We start from the raw sequence: 10,870 nt of genomic DNA on the forward strand, positions 1-10,870 counted from the left end.
AACTCATTTGTTTGTCATTGCCGTTACATAACTATTGATGGATATGTGTTTTATTGGTGCATTGATGTAGAAGGAGTGAAGTGGGTGGTGGGTTGAGCAGGTTGGGAGGAAGGGGCTCTGGTTTAGGGAACACTTTAGTGTGGCTCCTACAGTAGAGGAGACATTAGTGCAGAAGAACATGGATACAATTAAGATGATTCATCAATTCATTTTGAAATTACTGTGAGACAAGGTTTTGCTCTTGAAGTAGTTTTATTCTTGAAACAAAAAAACAACATTTTGAAAACTAGTTCAAATACTGATTACCAACCACACTTCACACTAAGCCTCACACCAAAGTAGCTAACTAGTGGAGCAATCTATTAGGCTAGTAGCTACTATAGTTTCCCTGTAACAGAGGCTAGTTAGTACAGATGCAGGATCTTAACTTGAGCCAGTGTGTTACAGCAGGAAAATAATCCTGCAGCCACAGGAAATGTAAATTATTATGATGATTATAATGAATGGGCATTTATGTAGGCATTGAGGCATTTTTTGTCTGGGTAAATCAAGACTGACATTTCTAAGTGGAAATTACAAACTTCAGAAGCCTTTTTAAACCTTAGCTTCGCAGCTTGCTCAGACTAGCTCCAATGCCAACCAGCGGTAGCATATGCTAGTGGTGATGCTAACGTACAGTTTCCAACTCAAAATGTATTGGTCACATACACGTGTTTAGCAGATGTTATTGTGGGTTTGGCGAAATGCTTGTGCTTGTTTCCTGTGGTTTCCCATGGTATGGCTGTGATTGCTCAGAAATGCACACTCATCTTTTTAGTCTGTTTCAATTAACCAGATGTTCAAAGATGATGAAACAATAATTCAGTAGGCCATTTGCCTTATTCAGCTGGTGTCCAAATTATTCAGGAAGTCTCACATGAGTTGTAAATGAGTTCAAGTTGGGAAGGAGCCCCAATAGCGACAGACATAAACATACATTTTTACATTATGCCTGCACACCTTGCTGAAGCAGAGATATGGGAAGATTTATGTGATTATAATTATTTTTAGTTATTTTGATGAATCATAATTGTGTGGATGAATGTCTAGTCTCTCTAGACAGATGGGTGGTTTGTAATGAAGAGAGGCTGAATCTGCTGTTTATCCACTTGCGCCCCTAGAAGTAGCAAATAAAGTTAACCTGCTAGCTCAAACATGAGATTTGGTTCAGGGTTCCAAGATTACATTGAAATTAGTACAATTATTTTATTACGATGGAACAGCAAAGACAACTTGTTGTGTAAAGATTGCTGAACTGATATGTCCAACTAATTGCTATGTTATTTTCAACTCTGCTAAGATATCAATGGTAGGGAAAATATGATGCAGGGAATTACCTTAACACCTGGATGCAGGAACCCGGCACAGATTAACATTCAGGAAAAGGAGTTGCAAAGATTGTGGTTTCAATTTGAGCCAATTCACCACCATAAGGTGTCCAGGACACCGTGTGTATGAAATGATCAATGTACACGATATTAGAGAAACAGATGCATGCTGGGAATTGTATGGTATTGTTTTACTAGCATGGTATTGACATGATTTAATTATTGGATTGTAAGATTGCCTATTCTTCGTGAGTTTTAAGAAAAGAGAAGAATAGATAGATATATTCTTAGGAAGTGGTAAATTAACTCATATCATGGTATATCTGTTGTGTCATGAGTGTGTACATTTGCGCATGTGTGTATGTCCCTGTGTGTGTAGGTGTGGTAGATTAGGAGAGCTCAGGACAGATGAGTTATTTATAGACACCATGTCCTCTCATCATGGTTCGTGTGGTCAGATGGAGCTGCGTGAGGAATGTGTACCTAAGGGGGTGGAGTCCCGCGTTGGGATGCATGAGCTACAAACAGACGCGTTGCCATCTTCTCCCTCCCTTCATGTGGACTAACCTACTGAACACAAACTGGTTGAATCAACGTAATTCCAACAATAACAATTGAGGTGATGATGTTGAATCAATGTGGAAAACTGATCAGATTTCATCAATGTAAAGAGATGTTGGAATGTTAGCCTTTTTTTTCAACACAACTTTTAAGCAAAATCCAAATGACATGGTAAAATGTTTTGGGGAATTCACGTTGAATTCACGTAATGTGACAATTCAATCAAATGTAAATCAAAACTAGACGTCGAAGTGACGTCTGTGCCCAGTGGGAACACGGCTCAGAGATGGTTAACTCCATACCAATGAAGATCAGAGATCACTTATTGCAACAAACCAGACCACCACCAAGGAAAATGTAACACACACAGGAAGTAGTCATACGTAGCTGAATTCTAGAGACGATTTGTAATAATATGCACTAAAGTACAGCTGTAGGATTTTAATTGGATCACCCTGTTGCATGAGAACTTTCCTGTAATGCAGGTAAAGTTAAACTTCTAGTGTATTTGAGGCTTAAAACATTTGTAATTTGCACTTAAAAATCTCTGACTTGATTCTCACTTGTGAATCATGTGAGAATATAAAAATACTAAAAAATATATAAAAATGTCCATTAATTACAATCCACATTTCCTTTTGCTGCAGGATTATTTTCAAATTAACATGCCACATCTGTATTTTATCTTTATTTAACTAGGCAAGTCAGTTAAGAACAAATTCTTATTTTCAATGACGGCCTAGGAACAGTGGGTTAACTGCCTGTTCAGGGGCAGAATGACAGATTTTTACCTTGTCAGCTCAGGGGTTTGAACTTGCAACCTTCCAATGCTCTAACCACTAGGCTACCCTGCCAGAATCAAACAACAGTTGGACAGATCGCAGGGTAGCCTAGTGGTTAGAGCGTTGGACTTAACTGACTTGCCTAGTTAAATAAAGGTAAAATAAAAATAAAAATATCCTTCTTAGACTCATCAAGTCTGAAGCAATTACCAAAACACAAAAAAATTATCACTAAAAACAGAGATTACCCAATAATAAATATTAGATACTGTTAAAACATTCAAAAGGAGAAAGGCACCAGGAATGGATGGCTTTCCAATTCTACATGTTGGGACAAAGTAGCCCCACTACACAAATGACAACACACATGTCACTCAATTCAGAACTTCCTGGTTCCATGTATCAAACAGTAATTTCAGTTATATTAAAACCAGGAAAATCTGGAGAGTCCCCTGCTGATTACCCATACATGTAATAAATTGTGACTATAAAATAACAACAACACTTATAAGCAATAGAATGGCAAAAGTCTTATCAGACGTGATACATGTCCATCAAACAGGGCTTATTAAAAATAGACACTTAGATTAATCAATAATGGCTGTTGATGCCGAAATGCTTTCAACCATCTTGAATGGCTTTTCCTATTGAAAACTTTGGAAGCCCTAAACTTTTGAGCTGAAATAATACATTTAATAAAACCATTTTATAAATGTCCTAAAGCAAAAGTATACACACATAATACATTATCTGATTGTTTTAGAAAGGGGCACAAAACAGGGATGTCCCATCTCACCCTCCTGTCAGCACAGGCAATTGAACCACTTGAAGAAAGATTTAGACAGGACACAAATGTAACAGGTATCAATCAGTATTGGTAAACATGAATATAAACTAAACTTATTTGTAGATTATCTACTTATATACCTGACCAATATTGAACACTCAATGCCCCCTTAGCTAAAAAATATTTTCAGAATACTGTAAAATCTCAGGATATCAAATTAAAGTGGGGAAAATGAAATTATACGAAAAAGAATAGCTCACAATCTACAGCAATCATTTTAAGTGGACTACCAAAAATATTAAATATCTAGGATGCTTAACTCATAAGAGCCCTGTCTAAGCGGGGGGGGGGGGGGGGGGGGGGGGGTTCTACTAATCTACATTAAATTGTTTAAGGAGGTCACACCAAGGATAATTTTGCTATTTGATTTTGAATTTTAAGACGCTTTGAAGCATAAAAAAACAAAAAACAAAAATGATTAGCCCATACAAACACATTGAATAACAGATTCACTACATGGAACAACAGATAGTCCCAAAAAATCTTAAGGAAGTTTGTTCTAAAGTGTCTGTCCTATATCTGAGAGATATAAGAAAGATCAGGAAACATAAACATATTTTTTTTATGGGTACTTAACGCATTATTTTTGGCACTAAACACTCTCCGTATATACCTCCATTCATTTTTCAACTGGTCCCGGGGGACCTTCAGACAAGTCTTGTGAGGCCTGTGGGTGTCCTAGAGCAAGATAACCGATGTTTTTCCACATGTTTTTCTACCTGTTGTTACGTCACAGCCTTATTCTAAAATGCATTCCATTTTTTTTTTATCTACACACATTACCTCATAATGACAAAGCAAAAACAGGTTTTTAGAAAATGTTGCGAATGTATTAAAAAGAAAAAACAGAAATAACTTATTTACATAAGTATAAGACTTTGCTCTAAGACTTGAAATTGAGTTCAGGTGCATCCTGTTTCCATTCATCATCCTTGAGATGTTTCTGCAACTTGATTGGAGTCCACCTTTGGTAAATTCAATTGATTGGACATGATTTGGAAAGGCACACACCTGTCTATATAAGGACCTACAGTTGATAGTGCATGTCAGAGCAAAAAACAAGCCATGAGGTCGAAGGAATTGTCCGTAGAGCTCAGAGACAGGATTGTGTCGAGGCACAGACCTGGGGAAGGGTACCAAAACATTTCTGCACAATTGAAGGTTCCCAAGACCACAGTGGCCTCCATCATTCTTAAATGGAAGAAGTTTGGAACCACCAAGACTCTTCCTAGAGCTGGACGCCCAGCCAAGCTGAGCAATCAGAGGAGAAGGGCTTTGGTCAGGGATGTGACCAAGAACCCGATGGGACAACCATCTCTGCAGCACTCTACCAATAAGGCCTTTATGGTAGAGTGGCCAGACGGAAGCCATTCCTCAGTAAAAGGCACATGACGGCCCGCTTGGAGTTTGCCAAAAGGCACCTAAAGGACCCTCATACCATGAGAATCAAGATTTTCTGGTCGGATGAAACCAAAATTAAACTCTTTGGCCAGATTGCCAAGCTTCATGTCTGGAGGAAACCTGGCACCATCCCTACAGTGAACCATGATGGTGGCAGCATGCTGTGGGGATGTTTTTCAGTGGCAGGAACTGGGAGACTAGTCAGGATCAAGGGAAAAATGAACTGAGAAAAGTGCAGAGAGATCCTTGATAAAAACCTGCTCAGGACCCCAGAATAGGGCGAAGGTTAATCTTTCAATAGGACAACGACCCTAAGCACACAGCCAAGACAACCCAGAAGTGGCTTTGGGACAAAATCAATTCTAATAACCTGTTTTCGCTTTGTCATTATGGGGTATTGTGTGTAGATTATTCAATCCATTTTAGAATAAGGATGTAATGTAACAAAATGTGGAAAATGTGAAGGGGTCTGAATACTTTTCTAAATGCACCGTACATGTTTGTGAGTGTCTCACCTCATATTATTGTGTAGCCTAAACTGTTTGGACGCTACAGACAATTTTGTGAGAAGACCGATTTTCAGGACGTCTCATAGTCTGACAAACATTGATCTGTCACCTTTCACCGGGGGTGAGGACATTGGCCTTGGTTTAACAAGGACTGATTCTATATGGAACCTTTTTCATCCTTCTCTAAGAAAAGGTTCTAAAAGGCTTCTTTTTATGGAGAAAATGTTCTACCTGGAATGAGGGTTCTTCTAAACTGCAAGGACAAGCAGAGGAACCCTTTATTGTTCTGGATCCTTTTTACTAAAAGTGTGAGTTTGATTTTATTTTATTGGGATCTCTTTTAGTCCCCATTTGGACTAATCTTCCAAGAGTCCTTAACATTAAAATACAATTTATAATACAAACACACTTTCCCATATAACACACTATTACAAACATACATAATACACTAGCATAATGACCCAATAAATACTCAATCTAAAAAAATATTGATTCTTCATCTACTATAGTCCCACAGCATTTCTATATACTATATTTAAATTGTTTTTAAATAATGTTTAAACTTATATATTGAAAGGTTTCTAGTTTGCTCAGTTCATTTATTGCATTTCTTTATTGCTCTAAATCAAAATGTTCTTTTGCCCATTCTTTTTTCTGTCTGGATAACGCATAGATGGTGGACAATCTATTCCTAGTATTTACTGAATGTCTGTCTCTTAACCAATCTATCCCTAGTATTTACGGAATGTCTGTCTCTTACCAACTGAATACCATTGTGAATAGAAGTTGGCCGTTTTAAATGATGTATATTATAAAATAAGATAAGCATGTTTTTTTTTCAATTATCTTGTCGATTGATGACCAACCAAGAACACTGCGCATGACTGCAACAGAAGAACCATATCTCCGCCTTAAAACAATCCTTGCTGCTTTATTCTGTGCATTCTGCAGCCTTCTAACTTCACTAGATGATGCATTTCCCCAGACCACCGAACAATAGTTCACTTGACTCTCAACCAATGCCTGTGTTATTTGCTGAAGGATTTTCCCTGGTAAATATTTAGCTATCCTTCTGATTATGCATGCTGTTTTAATATTTTTTTTATATAGATTAGTTATTTGAGACGACCATGATAAGCAGTTGTCTAGCTGCACTCCCAGTAGTTTGGTTTCTGCCACTTCTTCAATTTGTACTCCACCCATACTTAATTGTATCCCATTCTGTTTTGGCCTTTTCCTAGTTGAACAGACCAAAGTAACTTTGGTTTTCTTGGTGCTTAAAGCAAGTTTGTTTTGGCAAACCCATTTCCTGATAATCTCCAAATCTCCTTGCAAAGCTAGCTGTACCTGTTGAACCGATTGTCTTGCTGCATAAATTGTAGTATCATCTGCAAATATAGTAGCTTGAGTTTCAACCACAGCATAGGGAAGGTTGTTGGTGTATATTAAGCAGAGAAGTGGCCCAAGGCAGCTGCCCTGCGGTATTCCACAGTTTAACACATTAGGGGAAGAAAATTAACCATTGATATAGGTAGACTGTTTCCTGTCAGTTAGATATGACTGTACCCAATTCAATGCTACCTCCTTAAAACCATAATGCATTAATTTTGTCAGAATAATTTCATGATCCACTAAATCAAATTCTGCACTGAAATCTAAAAATAGTACACCTACAAACCTGCCATTATCCATAGCATTGAGCCACTGGTCAGTCATGTCAACCAATGCAGTGGTGAGTTGAAGGAGCACATCTTGTCTGATTCATTACTACTCCAACTTCCCTCTCCTCTTTGTTTACATCTGGGTTGGCTATACAACGCACATGTCTCTTCAATGCAACAGCCAAGTGTTCCTTTTCTTGAGCACTTGGCTTGCAGGCCTGCTTTGATTGTTTGAGAATCTCGTGCGTCTTTATCCCGCCTCACATCCGAGGGAAAAGCATTACAGCGCATGCTTTAAGGACGGATTAGACAGGTAGAGAAGGAGAAAGAGGAGGGCACCAAGGATTTCACTCGCTGCTTACAATTAAGCTGAACGTGGAGCCCACAGTCCAGCCTGCAGGTTGGTCACTTCAGGTCTACACACATGCTTGGATGAGTCGACTTCAGTGACTGCGGATACCATTCTTAGTCTTCCATGGGCATTGCTGATTAATTCATTGTATTTCGATTGGATGCTGAGAAGGTGCTGCTGGCTTTCTTCTTGAGATCTACTCCCGCATAGCCTCCAGATTTCTACATTCCCTTATTTAAGGGGCAAGGGGGGACCTTCATACGTTTGTGGATCTTCACTGAATCTCCAAGATGGATAGACCGTGAATTTCCCTTCCTTTCTTTGACTCTATCCTTGCAGCCCATGGCTGACTGAGTAGTGACTCTTTAGTACGCCACCTTCCATTCCAAATTCCAGATAACAACTACAGGTAAGCTAAATGTAAAGGGTTTTAATTGAATATGAAAGGTTTGAAACATTTTCTTGAAGCGCTCCAGAATGTTTCTCTTCAAACCTTCGACGTTCTACTGTTACCGTGCTGTATTTATTTTAGAGGCAGTTGCTGTCATGGATTTTTGAAGGCCTGATTGAAAGTTTGCATCTCACAGTATTATGCAACAGTATTGTTGAGTAGAATTTCCTCATCACAGTATTACGCTACAGTATTGTTGAGTAGAATTTCCTCATCACAGTATTATGCAACAGTATTGTTGAGTAGAATTTCTTCATCACAGTATTATGCTGCAGTATTGTTGTTGTCCCCTGACGCAAAAAGGGAAAATGCTCCGGCGTCTGTGACTTGTCTGATCATTCTTCATGTATTGTCATTTGACCTTTGGTAATCAGAGGTCATCCCTTTCTGGTGAGAGAGCTGAGACACTCTCCCATTTGACCTCATCTGCACCAACCCAGCCAGGTGGCCTTGAGAACCATCCAGCTCAATGAGATGTACCCTATCTAATGAGACACATAATGACATTAGCAAATCGTATGTGCCCTGGATCCTGATTCAAGTGCTTTACAATTGCTACAGTCAGGCTTCAGTTGACTGTAGCGATATATTGTTTAGGCTTTGAACATAAAAGCTTTTGGTACTGATGCACCATAGAGCAGATAGGCTGTATGGATGACTCTTGGTGAGGGGACCATTTCTTGCCAAAGAGCTGTGTGAATAATTGTGTTTTTTAAATATGTGATTTCAGTTGTATGTATTGTGAATCTGTATTTCTGAATCTGTGAATCAAACAGTAATCCCTTGCTCAAGACGGTCTAATCGCAGCTTGGCACACCTTGACAGTTCCTGGGTCACCCCTGAGAGGTTATGTAACTAAACCACTGGTGTGCTTGACAGGCTAATTTTGTCGGCCTTAACAGGCTTATGTCCGGGCACTGTGTTTCAGACAGCCTCTGATTGATTTGGCAGTCACAACCTATTAACTGCCTCGCCGTCACGTCTTTGGTTCTGTGGATGTAAACAGTATGCAATACAAGCAGTTACTCCGGTTACAAATTCACTCAATATGGTTTTAGAAACAGGGAATCTCGCCAAACCTCCATTTTCCTCTCAATCCGAGAGATATTTTGCCAGTGAGTACAGGGCTGTTCATTTTTAGGACAGTGTAACAGTGTAGCAGGGGGACCCAGTAGAGAGCTCCATCTCAGGAAATGGACGGTATTGACAGTGAGTGTAAATATGAAACAATACGGGACACGGTGACAACACACGGATGTTCCAGAATGGCGGGGGGGACAAAGTTACGCAACAGCACACAAGGTTATACACCCCAAGAGATGTGATTTAAATGATGCTAGGAGTACGGACTGTCGGGGACCTTTAAGTTGAAGAGCTTTTAATAAGCCAGACCACAACAAAGCTGGGAGACTTGTTGCTGTGGTGACGTGATGAGGCGATTAGGTAGAGAGATGGAGGGAGGAGTGTGAGATGGGGGCATGACCTGAAAGTGAAGACTTCCATCTCAGAGGAATAAGATTACGAAGAAGCTCCATTCACTGGAAAATCACTGCATCCTCAGACTGGCCCAGATCAGAGGGCAGAGATAACAGACGTTAAGTTTAAGTCAGTTGCTGTCGACAGACACTGGACACACACATACTGTACTAACACACAAGTCATGGTGGGCTCCTGAGTGTTGCAATGGTCTAAGGCACTGCATCTCAGAGCAAGAGGCGTCACTACAGTCCCTGGTTCAAATCCAGGCTGCATCATATCCGGCCGTGAACCCTTTCACCAATACGAGGTGGAGTCCCATAGGGCGGCGCCCAATTAGCCCTGCATCGTCTGAGTTTGGCCGGGGTAGGCCGTCATTGTAAATAAGAAATTCTTCTTAACTGACTTGCCTAGTTAAGTGAAACCAAGATATCAGGTAGCAAGCCCCAAGGTACACTCTTAGAAAAGAAGGTGTCACACCTTGAATTGTCCCAATAGGTGAACCCTCTAAAAATAACTCTTTGTTTCAAGTGGAGCCTTTTCACTAATACGAGGGGCTACGTCAGTAGTATTCAAAGTCGGGGAAATGGGGTCACCGGGGAAATGGGGTCACCCTCCCAAAATAATACAACAAATAAGAGTACAGATAATTGTTTTTGACAATATACAAATGATTTGGAAAAATATAATTAGAATGATTTACATACTCACATCTCCCATGTCTCTCTCTCTACCCAGTCGTTCAGTCTCCTCTCCCTCATACATCTACTCACATCTCCCATGTCTCTCTCTCTACCCAGTCGTTCAGTCTCATCTCCCTCATACATCTACTCACATCTCCCATGTCTCTCTCTCTACCCAGTCGTTCAGTCTCCTCTCCCTCATACATCTACTCACATCTCCCATGTCTCTCTCTCTACCCAATCGTTCAGTCTCCTCTCCCTCATACATCTACTCACATCTCCCATGTCTCTCTCTCTACCCAGTCGTTCAGTCTCCTCTCCCTCATACATCTACTCACATCTCCCATGTCTCTCTCTCTACCCAGTCGTTCAGTCTCCTCTCCCTCATACATCTACTCACATCTCCCATGTCTCTCTCTCTACCCAGTCGTTCAGTCTCCTCTCCCTCATACATCTACTCACATCTCCCATGTCTCTCTCTCTACCCAGTCGTTCAGTCTCCTCTCCCTCATACATCTACTCACATCTCCCATGTCTCTCTCTCTACCCACTTGTTCAGTCTCCTCTCCCTCATACATCTTTGTGATAGTATGAATACATTATCATTCTGTTTGCCATCAGTTCCCGAGCCATTATTACAGATGGACAAGAAGCCACATCAAACTCTTATGGTGTCCTGCATCAGTGACCTTTTCACTGGAGCAAATATGGTAATACCTGTTGACACAGCTAGGCATTATGGGTCAAGGAGGAGTAAATGAATAAACCTCCTATCTATCT

The sequence above is a fragment of the Oncorhynchus mykiss genome, chromosome 6 (genome assembly GCF_013265735.2).
Source record: "Oncorhynchus mykiss isolate Arlee chromosome 6, USDA_OmykA_1.1, whole genome shotgun sequence".
In the NCBI taxonomy this organism is placed as follows: Eukaryota; Metazoa; Chordata; class Actinopteri; order Salmoniformes; family Salmonidae; genus Oncorhynchus; species Oncorhynchus mykiss.